General features: G+C 42.5%; 1 long non-coding RNA gene across 1 annotated transcript in view; it reads left to right on the top strand.

Moving 5' to 3' along the window:
- Positions 1–19,249, top strand: part of LOC311263744 — a 96,934-nt gene that overhangs the window by 57,873 nt on the left and 19,812 nt on the right. Inside the window, exon 2 of the long non-coding RNA XR_014623398.1 lies at positions 1,142–1,377. This is a non-coding gene — a long non-coding RNA (uncharacterized lncRNA). The remainder of the gene's footprint in view (positions 1–1,141; positions 1,378–19,249) is intronic.

The raw sequence follows: 19,249 nt of genomic DNA on the forward strand, positions 1-19,249 counted from the left end.
GTTATGTTTCCTTCAAGAGAGTGCTCTTTCCACTCTGCAATTTCAGATTAGTGAGGAGGGTGTCTTTCTAAAACAGTCCTGGCCCATCTGTGTCACAGGCCATATCTGTCATTATCTGAATTTTATTGTTCTCTCTATAGAACTAACTGCCTACCGCCTGTTCCTGCCCTTATCCTCAGCACCGGGTTTTCTCTGATGAGTCACAAAGGTCTTCAAAAAGCTGCTGGCTAGTCTTTGGTGACAGCGGTAGAGATGATGGTTCTTGTATAATGTCACAGTTGAGTCATTTTAAAGGAAGAGCTTTTGGCTCTGCCAGAGCCAGATCGGTTTGTCACTTGTGGTTGAGTCATAAAGGTATACAATGACGTTGCAAGGGCTTGTTGAAATCAAAGTGGCTGTAATCGTTTTCAGGAAGTAGCAACTTTAGCCCTGCAGGTTCAGCATCAGTAACTGCTTGCTAGCCTGGATGATTAAAATGAATGAATGTGGTGACTGTGAGGAATTCTGTTGGGAGAGCACCAGTCAGTAAATGAGATGAGAGGTTGAGGAGGATTTGAGGAGGAGACCACAGTATCAGAAGATCCCAGGATGACTCACACCACAGCTTTTGTCAGTTAGAGTGGGGTTTTCTTGCAAACACAAGCCTGTCACATTGTGTAGATCTGAGTCTCTTTCTATAATAACAGGCTTGTTTATTGACATTCTCATTTTCACAACAAAGGTTTTTTGAGAGGAGTATTTTATTAGACAAGCTTTCACCAGACTTTTGTCAACAGAGTTACCAGACTCATTGTAAACGATTTTGATTTTGTCTAATATTGGGTAGAGGGGATCAGGATGCACTCATTGACCCTACACAGGCAGATACTGTATACTCGAGCCAGACAAATGCTGCCCATCCCGTCAGCTTGCTAGCAAGGGCAGTGAGGTAGATAATAATTGTCAGCTTGGCTGTTTCAGTGCCAATGCCAGGGTGGGCTAGGCCTGGTGGGTCTGGCTAAGACGGACTAGATCAATGTGGGCATCGGGAGTCCACAGAGCTGAGGGAGAGAGGAGGATGTACACAGAGTCAAGAATGTCATAGAAACACACACAAATATGTCTGTATTCTAAATTTGCTTTCTGTATTCTTTTATCACAGACGGCCATCCAGATGTTGAAATAAAACTTCACTCAGACTATTTATGAAGACAAGAGGAATGATGCGATGAAAAGCAGAAAGAAGCAGCAGCAGAAAGCCTGTTTTGGCCCAACATAAGACCCCATGCTTGGGTCAGGAAAGCTGTTTTCTTGGCCACCTGAGTGACATCAGGAACATGGCTGAAACGAACGACCAGCGCAGATCTGAACCCTACTGTAACCACACCAAGATTTAATGTAAGTCAAATTTTTTTATGTTCAAACTTATGTATGATTGATCATGTGGCCTGGAGATTGTAAACTGGCCACCCTAGGTCCCCTTCTGGTTGATGAATGTGATGTCTGTCAGTTAAAAAAACAAATAAACAAACAGCTGTGTGTTGATGTGGTGCCAGCAAGACATTGTGTATGTGTGTGGGTGGGTGCGTGTGTACGTGCGTGCGTGCGTGCGTGCGTGCGTGTGTGTGTGTGTGTATGTATGTGTGTGTGTGTGTGCAGTCAGACGCCACCTGAGCTCAGTACCTGCTCTGGGTTTGTCTCCGGGCTTGAGCTTTCTTGAAAATTGGATTTTTCCGTCAGTCTATGCTTTAGTGTATTTATCACTCAGAGTTGTGGAGAAGAGGAAAAGTGGTCTGGCATCAGATCTTTCACTAAGTCCTCCACATTTATGACACCAAACTATTTGGTGGCCACTGAAATTGGGACCTCCTGTTTAGACTGTGGGAACTGGTTGACAGATGGTGTAAAATCAACCAATGTTTCAGCTCCTCATTGTGAAATAAACAACTTCTGTGAGGCTTTGCTTACATTTTCACCTATAGCATCCAAACAAAAGGAATAAATTCAATTTTTGTCAGTCAGTCAGTCAAACAACATTAAAGCTGCTACTAGGAACTTTCATTTTATGTTGATTCTGGCGGCCCCTGTGGACAGACGTGATATGACAACCTTAGAGACCACCTCTCCTATAGGATGGATGGATGGATGGATAGTATTTTCACATTTCATCTCATCACAGTAGTGGACCCGTATGTCCACTGGTGTTTCTCACCCCTGCCCCTCAACATCCACCGCTGTCAAACAGTAGCATCCCTGACGATAGCCCTGATGTTAGCGATAACAACATGTCAGCACTGCTAATGAAAAGCATCCAAATGGCCCCCTGTGGACATGACAAATCGAAGTCCAGGTGTCCAAAGGAAAAGGTTCAGCTATGGAAAACACAGAGAGCGCACGTCAGGATTTTGACACGGGAAGCAAACCTGGGGACCCTGATGGATGGAGGTGATGCTGTAAAGCAGGAAACTAGAGGTATTAGGAGAACTGAGACCACCAGAAGCCTAAATATACAATATATTGCTTTCTTTTGCCTTTTTTTTCCACATGTAGCACTAATTTTATTCTGCTGAGTCACAGGATCTAAATTGACAATGATCCAATACGCAGTCCCATTCCTAAACTTTCAACACCTCAGATTTGAGCTTCCCATCACCCTTATATAGTTTTGGTGCGTAAACAGCTTGTAGATTTAAATTGGTTTCTCCCTTGTCATATTTGAGCTCACTTCCTGTCACTGGCCCCAGGGCAGCAGCACACAATGACGAACACCACCCACATAAGTTCCCTAACAGGCAATAAGGCTGACAGGCAGGGTGACACAGGGGTTATTTGTTTCTGTCAGAAGCACAGAAATAGTTTTCGGACTCCTCCTGGAGTTGACGAAGCAGGCACTCATTGGCCTGCCACTGAAGCGGGATATGCTGCTTGTTGTGATTACCTGCCTCTGAGGAAGGGCTTTCTCTGAGGGACGTATGGAAAAATGCTGCTGTCTGCCAAGTGCCATGATTAGCGCCCCGGCCTGTTCCTGGGTCAGCTCAGAGGGCAAAAGTGTCCAGACCAGCTGGGGGATTTCCACAGGCTCTTGCCTGAGCTGTGATTATTACTGCTTACAGTAGAGCCCCAACTCTCAGGGCCCACATTCCACTTTAGATGGTTGTGCGGCATTACTCCCTTCAGTGTGTGGTGGGCGTCAGATCAGACATTGGCTTTACATATGGTTTGAATATTGTATAGTTAATGGCCTCAATTTTTCATTGAGATCTAAGCCGATCAAGAGATAAGAGGGTGGGAACTGTTGTGGTGATAAATATCTCTTGTTGAATTAAAGACCTATTAAGTGTAACACTGAAAAAACCCAATAGTTTTATTCAAAGGAGTTATTGATTGATCGATTGATTCGCATTGTGCAATGAAAAGAGCCCTAGACTATAATGCAAGCATCTCCTAGCTTGCTGCCAGTACACTTAGAGTGCATTCTGCATCACAAACTCAGCGCTGTTGTTTGCCAGAATAAATACAACCAGTTAATGGTTCGGAACCCTGGCTTATCTTGGCCATCAACGCAACAAAAGCTATAATTATCTGCAAAATAAACTCGCTTCCTTGATTGTTACACAAATAATGCATTAAACAGTTCCAGATAAACTTTGTTTTCCACTGAGTTGCCAGCCCCTGTGGAGAAGCAGAGGCATTCAGGCCACCAATACTGGAAGACCATTTCATTGGGCTACTCAGGAAGTTCTTTGGTTCTGTGTACCAGTGCTCCATAAAATATGAGCACCTTATATAAGCAATTAATATTTGAAAACTCTGTTTTGTTCTCTGCTAACTGAAAAAAGCCCCTGATGTTTCCCACCTGCCAACAGATTGAGTTTTTCTTATGTATGTCAGCATTGTGTGTCTCCCAAGGCCTTCTTTATATAGGCCCAGACATTATTTTTGGCATTTTTTTCTGACGTGTACCTCCCACTCCTCCCACTCTCTCTGGCCCACCTCCACAAGGGCCGAGGAAGCCTGGCACTCGCCTGAAGCTCTCCGCCAGTCCTGGGCAGCTGGGATCTGGGGGAGCTCCCTGCCGTTCTGCAGTGTGCTGGCAGCCCCCTTCCTCTTGCCCCCACCACTCTTAATTCTGCCTTTTTACTTCCAGCCAGCTTCAGAATACAATACAGAGGAGCCCTGTGCTGTGCTGTGAACACAGACACACACCCTTGGGCGTAAACACACATCCACACTTTTATAAGCCATTGAAAGAGACAAGACCAAAGGCGGAAAGAGGAGCAGACGCCTCTCAGATGCTGGGCTTGGCTTCATTCGCCTCTTGACACAGACGGCCGCACACAAGATAACTGTTGTTTATTGTTTATGGAAGGACCCTCTGCCACACTCCACGCTCTCTTCATCTGGAGACTCCTAAAGGGCCACAGCCAAGAGCCACAGGGGAAAAGAAAAATGGAACTGACTGTATCTACTGTATGTGTGTGTCACTGTGAATGTGTATGAAAGAGAGAGCATGTATGCTTTTGTGTTTACGTTGTACAGTGGGAATGTACACTTATTGTACAATCTTGGCCGCTATTATTCTTTTCGAGCTTCCGCACTGAGTGTGTGTTGTTTGCTCAGCTGGAGCTGATTCAGTGTTGAGGAGACGGGGAAGCCATCTTCTTCCACTGGGGTCTCAGTCACAATAAAGTCATTACAGCAGTCAATATGCACTTCCTTTCAGATCTGACGATGCACTTTATGTTATGTAATACATTTCGTTTTTTTTTTTTTCATTTATTGTTTCTTTGCAGCATTGACAGATTGAGAAGGGGAGATTCAGAAACGACAAAATCTTGCTTGGATTTCTGCCAATGTAATGCCGGTGTGATCACAGTAGACTCTTCACTTTAACGTCAAACATCTAAAAAACACAGAATAACAAAGGAAGTGCACTCCTAACTTTGTAGGTAAAGTGCAGAAACAAGAGCCATTAAAAATTACTGAACTTTAACAGGAAGATCAGTCATTCGTAGGCTCCATGCAGCTTCACTTAGGCCCATCATTCCACCAAAGAACAAGCAAACTGTAATAGAACCACAATTTGACGAAGTATCTTACCCCTTGAAAATGTTGACTTGTTAAGATTGTGTTAATTTAATAATTTCTCCTTGTTTTCTGTGCTTCTACTGTGGTTGAGTTAGCTACTGTACGTAGTTAAATCATTTTTGTCTGTTTAAAGTGTGTTTATTGTTAATATATTCTACTTTGTTGTGCAGTAGAGCCTGAGTCGGCACTGGGTGTTTTATTTTGAAATTGGCCGGATACACTATGCCGTTCCGCTGACTCACTTCCTGTCTGGTTTGATCTGCTCTGTGCAAATTGATGCAGCTGCAGTCGGCTTCCACCAAAAATAGACTCTGGGCGTATTCTTTGCGGAGCAGATCCGAGAGCCGCTTCTGGGACGCTGCTGAAACATGCCATGGCGCAGCCGGTGGAAACACAAGCATTGTCTAGAATGTCCATCAGCTCTGGCGACTGTTACGGTCGCGACGTGCCCGGTTGCAACTTGGTCTAAATCCACCAATATATATATTCCCTGTAAATATATACTCAACTGCCTGTTCCACTTGCTTGCAGACGTATAGCACAAACTCTTGAGATTACTTTATGATCGGTGAACTGTGCTACCAATGTGTTCATTGTGGAGGTGACAGTGGATATGAAAAAATAAAACTGATGCAAAGAAGAAAAAAGTCTTGGTGAAGACAGGCAGTGATTTCTTTAGATTGTCTTTAATTAAGTCAGGAGAGGAGAAAAAGCATCATTATTTGTAATGGTGGAATATTTATGTGGCAGCAGGAAGTCCCTGCAAGCTGATTTAAGCAGATTTTTAAAAAGCTGTGGGAGTCTGTAGTTGTTGGGAAAACATACAGCAGCAGATTCTGAATGGAAAATGTATTGCTGGGTTTAACCTCTGATGAATGTTAATTGTCATGGAAATCTTTCTGTTAGAAAAAATGACACCACTCATTGGTTGTGCCATGTTAAAAACACATCCTATATAAAAGCATTACATGAAATTTTATTTTATGATTCCATTTTATGAGGCTAAATATATAGCAGGAGACTTTTCTGCCCACTCGGCTCTCAGTTCCTCCCTACCACTCACAGCCATGTGCTGACAGAAACTTGTTGGTCTGTACCCGGTTCTCAGCAGTTAAAACCAATAGTAAGAGAAATTCCTTCCTAATGGTGCATGAAAGTAATGATTCACCACTGTATTATTGTTTGAACCTTGGCGGATCCTTTCCACATTACCTCAACACTGCACCTAAAGAAAACCCTACTCATTTCATGCCGTTTTATACATTTTCTTTTCTTGCGTAAAGCTCGAAAAGATCTGCTCAACTCAATTTGATGTGTCTCCCTTGACCTGTCATCAAAATGTGCAGTTGGTAAGAAAGAGGCTGCAGCTGGACAGTGATCAGGCCTGATGGCGATAGAGCATGAATAGCAGGGTAGCCCTGGGCACTATGAAAACGTCCTGCTGACGACTGTACCGACAGGGTCACAGCCCCTCCATGCTGCCCCGCAAAACGAGAGTGGGAGTAAACAGGCGTAATAGGGAGAGACTAAAAGAGACTTGGACTGTGTTCTTGTAAATAATTGCATTCATTGTTCTCTGCCACTGTTGGTTATGGTCACAAGCTGTTTGGTAGGCCCCTGTCTGTCTGGTGCTCCCCATGAGCCTGGTGTCAGCCCCTACGCCCCCGAGGGGAGCAACTTGTGCCAGGGGTGAGGATGCCAGCTCCCTGACCCGGTGGCCCCGCGTCTGACGTGCCCATGCCAGGAGCAAACGGTCCCTGGGCCAGCTCGAAGACTCAGGGCGTGCTGTGCACATGCTGCTCCGCTGTTAAATAAAGCTGGTTCAAAGAGCACATTCCTGCCCCCAGCCCAGCAGTGAAATAGCAAGCTCTTTTGCTTGTAGTGTCAAAGCAGCAGATTGTTTCATTTTATTGCTTTGCCTTTATCGCGGCCGACTCTGGTACAATCTGATTGGATGCAGCATGTTATTAGCCTGTGTTGTTGGCTGTGGGAACAGCAGATGGCCTATTTGGACCAGATTACCTGGAGTCCTTATCTTAAGTGAAGAATTCATTCCAAGTGCTCAGATGTTTCAAGAAAGCTGCTTGCCGACATTATGAATGCAGTGCAGCACAGTTGAGCTTATCTGGAAGTTAACACACACTGTAAACCTGTAACAGCCAGCTGGGTAAAATCACACTGTGTTCACTATGCATATTTTATGTATTGTGATCCTAAAAGATGCTGATAGCTATTTAGGATTTGCCTTTTGGGCCAATAAGAATATGTAAAAGACATTTGAGCATGACTTAAATTACAAAAAAAAAAAAATTAAAAGAAAACAAGCTTTCACTTCAACACAGCTGATTCAAATGGATGGGTTATTATCAGCAGAGCTTGATGTCAAACTGATCATTTGAATCAGGTGTGTTGGAACGGGGAAACAGGACCAGGACTGATAAATACTGGAATATAATGTTCATAATTATGTTTTAAACCTGAATAATCAACTGAAACTAAGAAAGATTGTGTTTTTGTTACCTTAGAAAGAGTTGTTATATCTACTGTGTGTCCTCTTCTATGAAGTCTGGCGCATTGCACCTGACCTGAGCTCCAAAGCTTCAACCATTGCCATGGTAATCAATGTCCAAATCAGTATTTGTATGTTTGTTTGTCGGTTTGTTTTGGTTCTTTGTTTGTTGTTTGTTTGTTTGAAGAGGAAGAGGCTGTTGCGATGGCTAGATTAAAAAAGAGACAAAAAGCTTGAAAGATTAAGAAATAGACCTCCTCTATCCTCTAATTAGTCTTGAAATGTGTGCACATCGGACTTACAGTGCACAGTAGCTTACAGACGGACATCTTCTTTTCTGCTCCACATGCACAAATGCACGCTTGCACCTTCTCACCACTAATGTCTCCCCTCCAGTCTTCGTCTGCCATTAGTAAATAATGACTCCATATTCTCTTTCCTCCTTTCTTACATGAGTGTCAATTTCTTCCAAAGTAATATTTGCATAAACAAGCGTGGGAACTCACCCGGCCCAACACAGCATCATCTGCAGCCTGTAATGATAGAACCTCAATGACATCATGAGTGTGTGAGTTTGGGGCTCTGGTAACGGTGCTGTGCATCTCCTCAAAACACCAGTGGCTAAATGGAACACACAAGCTGAGCACGGCAATGGAAGTCAGATGCTCTCGGGGTCTTTCTTTGCTGTCTAAAGTCGCCCCTTTCCTTTCTCCGCCTGCTGATAGGTTTAGGAGACTCTGATTGAGGGGGGCCTCCTCCGCAAGGGCTACGTCTGACTTTACTATATGGTAAATGTCAGAAAATAAATGCAGGCCTCTGCAACAAAGTGGAATTGGATCTAATTTGCCCCAGGCCACCGCGTTTGATCTGCACCCCCTTCAGTAGAGCTACCCACGTCTCGAGCAAGGAAGAAAGTGTACAGCACAGTCAGGATGTTATGGTATTCTGTCATATAATAATCTGACGTCACAGCGGAGGAAAACTGTTTTCATATGTTGCTTGACATTATGAAAACGTTAGGTCATGCATTCATACATTCATTCACATCATATCTTTGTTAAATCTTTTTTTTTTCCTTTCTTTAATGAACTTCCAGTAAAACCTAACCAGGTTCATATAATAGGTTTGTTTCCTCTGGTTTCATATTGTATACATTATCCTGCTGAGTACTTGCATCTGTGCTGCATTCCTGCAGCGCAAAGAGAAATGCAATTTCTAATCCAGCGGACGAAATCTGATACAATGCCTGGATTTGATGGAGCCTTCGTACAACTCTCGAGATCATCCTGTTGTGAAAAACATGTTCTTCATGTGAATTGCAAGAATAATTGTAGGTGGGGAATGTTTTATCGGTTCGAACTGAGGTCAGTGATTCTGCCACAATGGAGCAGAGATCAAAGACAGAGGAGAACAAAAACTCCTGGGCCTACAGGTAGTGTCAGAGTTAAACTGGAAGTATGAAACAACCACCCACGCACATTCAGTTTCCCAGCTAGTGTGGGATGATCCCTAAAGATGTGAAACCCAAGCCTTGTTGTGTGTTGGTTTTGATCATGTGCTTAACATCAGAAAATGGATAAAGTGGCGAGTGCTAACAAGGTAGAGGAAAACTGGCTCTATTGTGTTGTTATAATAAAATACAGCATGCTTATATTGCAATCAGTTCAATGAAAAGTTTGAAAACATATCTTGTTGTGAAGGAAAGACATTGCTTAGATATGTCAACAGCCCTGAGTTGATAAATGTTTAGCCTATATTTTCATTGTTGCACAATATTAATTTTGTGCTTACATCAGACATTCCAGACACTCATCGCAAAGTGTGAGCTGTTAAGTACTTCACTTCCTTTAAAAACCAAACATTGCTCTGCTTTGGTGATGGCATCAGAAAAAACAAAACAAAACAAAAACAGATGCAACTAGAAATTACTGAGTGTGTGTGTGTGTGTGTGTGTGTGTGTGTGTGTGTGTGTGTGTGTGTGTGCATACTGTAATTGCAGAGGCTGAACAATCTCCTAAATTTATTACAATAATAATAATAGTTTTGATGAATATGGATCCAGATCTGCATAACAATACACATTGAGAAGTTTGAAGTAATTACAGTCCAGTAAATAGTAAGACAAAAATTCAAAAATGTTCAGTAGAGAGTGCAGTGTTAAGAAATTATTGAATACACACATCAGTCCAGAACAAGAATGAAACACTTGGCCAATGGCTTGTCTGTGTGTGATTTATTCGATCTGTTTACATGTTTTTTGAGAAATAACCTCTAAACAAACACAGACAAACTGACTGAAAACATAACCATCTGATCAGAGTAATCTCTGTTTACCAAGAAGAAGGAATTTTGTTTTTCTTATGAAAAAGCTAATGCTAGCTAGACGTCTTCCTCTATGAATCAGGACGACACTGAGAGCCAGATTTATAACGCCTTTGCTAATGCCTTCAGTTGACATGATTGATCATCGACAGAGGGTCACACGTTACAAGATCACACATGTGAACAGGGATGACGAGGTCCAAATAGCCCGAGTTGTTTGCGTGCTGATTTGCAGCGAAAAAACAAGGAAGAAAAAGAAAAGAATGTGAGTTAGAGAACTCATTAGGTTGACAGGTAGCTAGGACTATTTTGCACTGAAAACATATAACTGCCTGCTTGTATTGTGGTTTAGTAAGGACAACATGGTTACAAATACTAAAAAGCATGTGTGTACGTATTCTGATCATTGAAACTATAAGCAGATTATTGTGCCCTAGCACTCCATACACATAGATGCATGATAAGACTGAGCCCAGATGACAGCAGAGGTGAGATGGAGAAAGGAGAGGAGCGGCTGCTCTCATTGGCTGTAGCTCCTTGCCCGTCTGTGGATTTTAAGGCATAGTCCACACATACACAGGTATTTTTAAAAACACATTTTTTCCCTCTGGTTTCAAAAACATCCCTGGTGTAAAATCTCTGTCCACATGAAAGCGCAAACGCAGGCTACCGTAAGACCACATTGGCCAATCAGAAGCCTGAAGTCATTCACGGAAAAGGAGTCAACAACAACAATGGCAGCAGGGGAGAATCATATGTGTCTGACTGATACTGAAGTGGAGTTACTCCTCAGTGTCACACTTGAATATAAAGTAAACAAAATCCAAGAAAATGTGGACTGGGAGTCTTGCCAATCAAAGTACGGTGATATCCTAGCTCTTTTCCTAGAGCAGTACCGTTCTGAGACGTCACCGAAGTTTCCTCGTCGCAAGGAGGATATAACCAGGACCATCATCACCACTAACACATATTACATATTATCATACGTCAGTGTGTGTGTGTGTGTGTGTGTGTGTGTGCATACTGTAATTGCAGAGGCTGAACAATCTCCTAAATTTATTACAATAATAATAATAGTTTTGATGAATATGGATCCAGATCTGCATAACAATACACATTGAGAAGTTTGAAGTAATTACAGTCCAGTAAATAGTAAGACAAAAATTCAAAAATGTTCAGTAGAGAGTGCAGTGTTAAGAAATTATTGAATACACACATCAGTCCAGAACAAGAATGAAACACTTGGCCAATGGCTTGTCTGTGTGTGATTTATTCGATCTGTTTACATGTTTTTTGAGAAATAACCTCTAAACAAACACAGACAAACTGACTGAAAACATAACCATCTGATCAGAGTAATCTCTGTTTACCAAGAAGAAGGAATTTTGTTTTTCTTATGAAAAAGCTAATGCTAGCTAGACGTCTTCCTCTATGAATCAGGACGACACTGAGAGCCAGATTTATAACGCCTTTGCTAATGCCTTCAGTTGACATGATTGATCATCGACAGAGGGTCACACGTTACAAGATCACACATGTGAACAGGGATGACGAGGTCCAAATAGCCCGAGTTGTTTGCGTGCTGATTTGCAGCGAAAAAACAAGGAAGAAAAAGAAAAGAATGTGAGTTAGAGAACTCATTAGGTTGACAGGTAGCTAGGACTATTTTGCACTGAAAACATATAACTGCCTGCTTGTATTGTGGTTTAGTAAGGACAACATGGTTACAAATACTAAAAAGCATGTGTGTACGTATTCTGATCATTGAAACTATAAGCAGATTATTGTGCCCTAGCACTCCATACACATAGATGCATGATAAGACTGAGCCCAGATGACAGCAGAGGTGAGATGGAGAAAGGAGAGGAGCGGCTGCTCTCATTGGCTGTAGCTCCTTGCCCGTCTGTGGATTTTAAGGCATAGTCCACACATACACAGGTATTTTTAAAAACACATTTTTTCCCTCTGGTTTCAAAAACATCCCTGGTGTAAAATCTCTGTCCACATGAAAGCGCAAACGCAGGCTACCGTAAGACCACATTGGCCAATCAGAAGCCTGAAGTCATTCACGGAAAAGGAGTCAACAACAACAATGGCAGCAGGGGAGAATCATATGTGTCTGACTGATACTGAAGTGGAGTTACTCCTCAGTGTCACACTTGAATATAAAGTAAACAAAATCCAAGAAAATGTGGACTGGGAGTCTTGCCAATCAAAGTACGGTGATATCCTAGCTCTTTTCCTAGAGCAGTACCGTTCTGAGACGTCACCGAAGTTTCCTCGTCGCAAGGAGGATATAACCAGGACCATCATCACCACTAACACATATTCTGATGGCAAACAAAACGAGACAAGCCAAAAAGGCATCTGATCTTGAGCTATGAGTCTCTAAACATTGTTGGTGAGTGGAAGATTAGGGATAAAATCTTGTAGTGTGAACTCCGCTTAATTGGATCATCTCATCACACTGTCAGCTCCTGGATTGCACCTGGTAATGTACCTGTAGATCTCATAGGTATGTTCACAAGTGGGATTGGAGATCTCTGAGCTGTTGCATTGCCAGAACCATCATTGCATAGTGATCTTGATTACAAAATGAAAACTTTGGCCATGGTTCAACAGCTCCTGAGAAAAACTTTTAATATTACTCAAAAATATTACTCATAATATGGGCAGTATTGTTTCTTGAAACATGCCAATAAAGTGTTTTATGTTGAAAAAAATAATATAATAAGACAGATACTCCAGGGGGAACACGCGACACCTCAACAGGTGGAGGGGGAGAGAGAAAGAGAGACGCACTAACGGAGCAGGTGGAGGAGGAGATGAGTGTTAATGGTTGATGCTGAGCTAACTGCAGCCAAACACACACTTACATGTCTTGACAACAAAATTGTTGCAGTCCACATTGCTACATCTATCCACTATTCCTTTGTGTTAATCAGATATTGTGTTCATTTGTGATCTGCTTCATTTTTGCTTCTAATAATCATGTTTTAGTCACATATAAGCCTATATGTAGTGCATGATTACATTGTTTCCCAGAGAATGACAGTGTACCTGTGATACTTTAACTGGCCACCTTTATGCACACACACTGGTTTGCCTCACATCTGTCTGTTTCTCTTCACACTTATGTGTCTCCACTGTTGATTTTCTTTGCCTACAGTATGTTTTATAAAGTACGGCAAAAAAAAACCTTCCTTTATCTGATTTGTCTACACATAATTGCTTTTTTAATTAACACCCATCAGTTTGACCCATCCATTAGACTATAGGGTGGTAAAAATTGCAAGTACCTTCTTTTAGCGTTTGATCACAGGTGTTTCCATCGCTGTATCTCATGATGTTTAGGAGGCTGTTCTGTAAAACTCAGCCATCATAACTCTAAACTAGAATGCTCTTTGTATTTTAAGTAAAGCCAAGAAGACGAAGAAGGAAACCATGTCTTTCCCAAGAGCCAAAAGAAAAAATAGAACCTTGGCGTCTGTTTAAAATTAACACAGAATAATCATAAAAAAGTAAAAAGTCATTGGCGGTTTTACTCTGCCAAGTATGATTAGCTGTCTCTTTTCTATAGGAGTGACTTCAATCTCAATTTTACTAGGCAACAATTTATGATTCTATGTGCCACCCACCTCCTAGCTCTCTCCATCACGCCTCTGCAGCACATTTACTGTTGTGGTCCTTTGGCATTTTTTGTAAATTTATGTGCTGAATTTACAGGAAAGTAAGTGATCTGCCTTCTTGCTTGATTGAATTTTTATCAAAGGGAATGATAAAGACATTGATTCTCTTGTTATTCTTCTTCTTCATCTCCTCCTCCTCCGCCTTTTTCTACATAACATTTGATGTGATAAAGTGGAAATGAAAGGAGAAAGGAGAAGAAAAATCTCAAGAGTGCAGCACATGGTCCAAATGCTACGCTTTTCTGTACTTCCTTCCTCATGATGCATAATCTTGTACTGTACCTCCCTTTCACATCCGTTTGCCCCCGTCCACTAGAACCAGAAAATCAATCTGCAGCATACACGTTGTCAAACAATGATGTAGACCCTGGTCTACCCCATCCATGGGGCCAGACGTGATTGAGTCAAGATCTGGTCTGGACTGTTTGAAAATACGGTCTCAATTACTCAGTGCAGCGCTCCCACAAACCCCGAGCTTTTTACACACATAGGAGCACACATGCATACACTCACATCGCTATTTTACAAGTTAAATGAAAGTCAGATTCCTATCAGTGCATCCCAGTTTTGCTTTTCTGTAAATACGGCTCTGCTTCCTCAGTCAATCTGTTCACATCCCCCACTGGGACGCCCCTTCAGAAGCCTGTTCTGCGCTCTCCATGCTACTTACTAATTGACCGAGCCAGTCGGAGGTGAGGTGAGGTGGATGGAGATGGAGATGGCGAAGCATGGCAGTCATATGTGACTGAGGCCGCTGAGAGAGTCTGATGTGGGAACCATTAGCGCACAGTTTTGGTAGAGGCATGGAGGCACACGTGGGGTGTGTGGATTGAACAAATAGGGCCCTCTGTGTTTTGCAGTGTATGCCCCTGCTGCCTTATTACCAGTTTGAAGTGTGGTTTGCTGGCGATGACATCAATGACAAACAGAGCGCTCTGGTTTCCTCTTCAGGGATGGAAACTGCTGCTTTGAACTTCAACAACTTCTCCATTCATCCCTTATGGATGAAGACACTCGGAACTTAGTTCTGCATAATCTGCATGAGAGCCAAACTGCTTCCAATAAAGTGTGACTTTTGAAATGTTTCAAAATGCTACAAATAAAAATGCTCGTTGATGTTTAACAGGTTGCATTGAAACAGAAGTTAGATTAGGCTATTCCCTGCCAAATTTAAAGGGTGATTTCGGTATTTGTCTTGCTGAAAATACTTTGGCTCTACGTGCTGTCTTCCCACGCTCATAGTTACAGGCGAGAAGGCTGCCAAGCCTGTTACCACTGTTCGAGACAGTCTTTCAACATTTAAATGTGACACCACTGGATATTTAAAGCCAACCTTGTTTGTGGCACAGTTTTGATGAGAAGTCAGGATTTGTCCAGCCATGCTTGTGGCGACCAGGACTGGGTATTTTGAGCCAAAACATCATGTTTTCCGAACCTTAAACGAGTGCGTTTTGTGCCTAAATCTTACCGGATCATAAGTGCACAGCAAAAGTTTCAACATATCTGTGGTTTGCAGAAAAGTACATTTCCAACATTTGTCCTGGTAATTGAGTTTGGTGTTTCCTTTATTTTGACTTGTGCAGCAATCATCTATTATTGTTCAGCAGAAACAGCACCACATGATGATGATACATTTGTTTCTCCTTGTATTGTGTAATACTGCGAATAATTTTAAAAGTCAGCTCCATATCATGTTTTACCCCACTGCTTGTTTCAGCCATCCTTTCAGCTTGAGATTCAGACACTTTTCAAAAATGTGAATCCCTACTTTAGCATCAGATGGATCAAATTTTGTAGCTGTGGAACACCCAAACTTATCTCAGTTGTCTAACCACTGGCCACCATTTGGATGAATTAATTAGAGGTGAAATTACAAACCCATTCCTGGAAAGTTCTGCCGGAGTCACACAGTACTGGGTACAGTACTCTCCAGTTCCGTGTGTGAATACAGTCTACTGGTACACTGAGCTGTCTTATGCAACCTGCTCCAGTGTTCAAAGGCTGCTGAGTGCCCTCTCCTGCTTTGTCAGGCTCACACAAGGGTTTATCAAGTGTAGGGTGGGAAGGCATGACGCTGGAGGACTTTGGAAGTGAGTGCTTGTGTGTGTGTGTGTGTGTGTGTGTGTGTGTGCGTGTGCGTGTGTGTGTGTGTGTGTGTGTATGCTGCCTCTCTGGGTGCATACATTCATCTGTGTATCAGATTGTGTCTATGTCTCCACATCCCAGCGCGCGCTTGTGTTTGCATATGATTACATGTGTTCACTTGCGCTCCGATGTGCGTGCGCGCATGTGTTTTCATCTCCTCACTCGGGGACTTTGCCCTCCGAAAGGTGTGCCAGGCAGTCAGCTGAGAGAGAGGAAAACAAGATCTGAAGCAGGCAGCGGCATTTAGAGCTGGGACAAGAGACGAGAGAGAAAACAAGGGAGAGCGAGAATGCAGAAAAAGTGGCGCCGGAGTGCGGAGTGTGCCGCTTTGAACCTCATTCCAGATGTTTGTGCATTGCAAATATCGCAAACATATCGTAGCAGGCACAAGCAGGATCAAGCTAGGATTTAGTTAATGACAGGTGTATTACAGCCAGGTAACTTTCATTCACCGCCTCTTTGATCTTTATCAGTGCTTCACTTCCTCTGGGACTGATTACCCAGCTGAGTCACAATAAGTATGGGTAATAAGAAAACTGATCATTTTCTTTCGCTTTTTCAGAACGGAGGGTGTGATTCTTCATTATCCAGGAGAATCATGCTTATTTGAGGGATACCCAAAGTTGGAAACCCTGATGATAACATACAGTCATATGAGGATTAAACTGTGGCTCTGCTGCATTGATTAGGCGAGAGTTGGAAAGGAAAAGTGACCGACGGATGAACGGACTACTTGCCCTGCCACCCACGCTTTTGCCAAGGCAGGGCAAAAGGAGTACAAACAGGAACGGCACTGACCGACCCGAGCAATCTTTGAACTCCAGATGAATTGCAGGTCTATCAGCAGCTGTTCCAAGTGACCTTACCCCACAAAAATCAATCAGCACAAACATACTGGGAGGGCTGGGGCTAACGGAGCGGTAAAAAAGGGGAAGTAAGTGTGTGTGCGTGGTGGTCTCTGGTCCAATGTGTTATGTACAGTGGTGATGCAGGAAGAACAGGGATCTTCCCAGAAAGTCTTTTGATGTTTTCTCACATTGTCCTCCTGTCCCTGTCAAAGCTGTTTTTTTTTTTTTTTTACTTTCAACAGTTTGGACTCGTGGACTTGACCCAATGGAAAACTCTCCCACAAGCACACACACACACAAAGTTGCAATGTGGTCTTTTCAATGATTGAAAGGTGCCGTTGCAATTGTTAACCTCTCACTTCCATCCATATAGGACAGTAGAAGACCGGGTGGTGAGGTTTCAAGCAGGCCTTCATTATAGTAGTCCACTTGTCTGCCAGGTTGCCACACCCATATGGGCACTGAGCAGGACACACTGACTGACTGGCTGTCTGACTGGCTGCTTGGCACCTCAGTTGGCAAAGCTGTACTCTCCAGCCTCACTAGATTTTTTTATCTGTTTTTTTTTCTCTCTTTCTGTCATATTGTGTGTCTCTGCCTGCCTGTTGCCCCGGCGAATGCAAATGTGGGCCGAGGCATGCGCCGGTTATCTCCTTGTGGAAAAGCAGTGCCCTTGTTGCTTCATATAGCCCGGCTCTAGTGACCGGCCATTGATAAGGCTAATGTCTCCCGATAGCTACCAAGCTTTCAAGTCCCGTCACAAAACAGCCGGCTCCCTTTTATGTTGTTTTCCCAAGCCAAGGACAGACAGGCCTCCCTACAGGACCGCGCTGGCTAATCAGTAATCACTAACTTGCTGAGCCCAGCAGTCCTGTTCAGACGGGCTGCTTTCTCACCGCTTCTTCTTCACCGTCTTCCTCCTTCTTCCGCCCTCTATTCTTTTTTTTTTATTCTTCTTCCCTTTCCTCTTCATATTCCAGCTTACCTGAAGTCTAAAGCTTTTGATGAGGATGCTTGGACGAACCTTCTGTTTCTTTCTTTCTTTGTTTATGTCGTTCTTTCTCGACTCACTTCCCTTTCCTACTCGTTCCATCCCTCCCTGTCTCCCTCCTCCCTCGCCCTCTGTTGTTTCCTTGCTCATCTTCCTTCCCTTCATGCGTGCCCGGGCCACAGAACAAATGCCGCCCCCTTAGCCTGCTAATGAATCAAGATACAGAAGGGGGGATCAGGAGGTCTGGGGCCATAACTGTGCCACAGACACATGGCGTTATATTAAAACATTAGTACCACTATATGACTTTATTTAGGACTTGCCAAAGAAAATTGATTAGGTGACAGAGATGGAACAAAAGAGGAATCATCCTCGGCCACCCTGACTGGGCTTTTCCTTTCAGAGCCAACAGCAGCAGCAGTTCCTCTGCAAACTTTTTCTGAGAAGCGATCTGGCCATGCTTGGCCTCTTGTTCAAAGACACACCCTCCTCCGGCCCTCTGTTCAGTCCTGCAGTCTGTGGAGTCAGATGGAGTCCTCACCTGCACCGCATGCTGTACTGATCATTAGTTTCTTTGTGAGCATTTAAATGTATTTTCTGTTTCACTATGATGTAGATAATCATTGATCCGACTGAGTCACTTTATATACTTAGTTTATCTCCTCTTCCTGTCTTTATCTCTCCCTGACTCAGTCATAAGTCACAGCGGTACTTACTCTTGAAAGGTGCCGCAACGCTGTGGCGGCGGTTCTGTGTTTGTAGTCCCTGGCTGAGGCAAACTGCAAGTCAGTAGCTGGGCAAAGGGTAGGAACTCTGCTTCACAATTAAAACAGCACTTGTTTGGAGGATCCCCTTCAGAAATATAACAATAAGTAAATATAAAGAACTACATTTTTGTGAAGGTTTTGACAGATTTATATGAGTCAAACTGGGCTCACTAGGCACATGGAGAATGTTTAGTATAAGACATAAAAAGATTCAGCTGATAATGCTGAAAAAGTATTTAATGTGATTATAGTTTAAATTCTTTTTACAGCTGAAATACATGCTTAAGTTGAGACATTCTTAAGTACCTAGTTAATTTATTTGCTGATGATCTTTTGTTGTAATTAAGAAACTCTGAAAAATCTTTAGAATTATTTCTGAATATTAAATGGTCTCCAAATTACTGGCTACCAAATTGATATGGATAAAACATTAAATGGTGACAGGAGGGCCACATGAAAGTACAGGACTATTTAGGATGTGTAATAAGTGAAAATAATTAACCAATATTCTGTGTAGGCCTAAAGAAAAATGAAATCTGTTACTCGCTAATATTAAAATCTTAGATATTTGGATGAATCTTTAACTAAACCATACATTGTTGTTCAATTAAAAATAGTGTTAATTCAATATGTAATAAAGTCTAATCATTTAATCTATATAATTCCAGGTATATTTCAGAGTACAGTAAGGTATCCGCTGAGTTTGAAAATGATTTTTTCATGTAATGTATTTAAGAAACTTTGAACTTGGAAATTCACATACAAACAAATATGTACAAATAAACTCATCTGGAATTAAAGGGAAGAAGAATTACAAGCACTTAGTACATTAAAGCATGGTCTTTAAACTTTTTCTTTTGTTTTTTTTGAAACATGATTAAAAAAAGAGGTCACAATCTAAAAATCTAAAA

Source organism: Pagrus pagrus (assembly GCF_965226575.1).
Source record: "Pagrus pagrus genome assembly, chromosome: 10".
In the NCBI taxonomy this organism is placed as follows: domain Eukaryota; kingdom Metazoa; phylum Chordata; class Actinopteri; order Spariformes; family Sparidae; genus Pagrus; species Pagrus pagrus.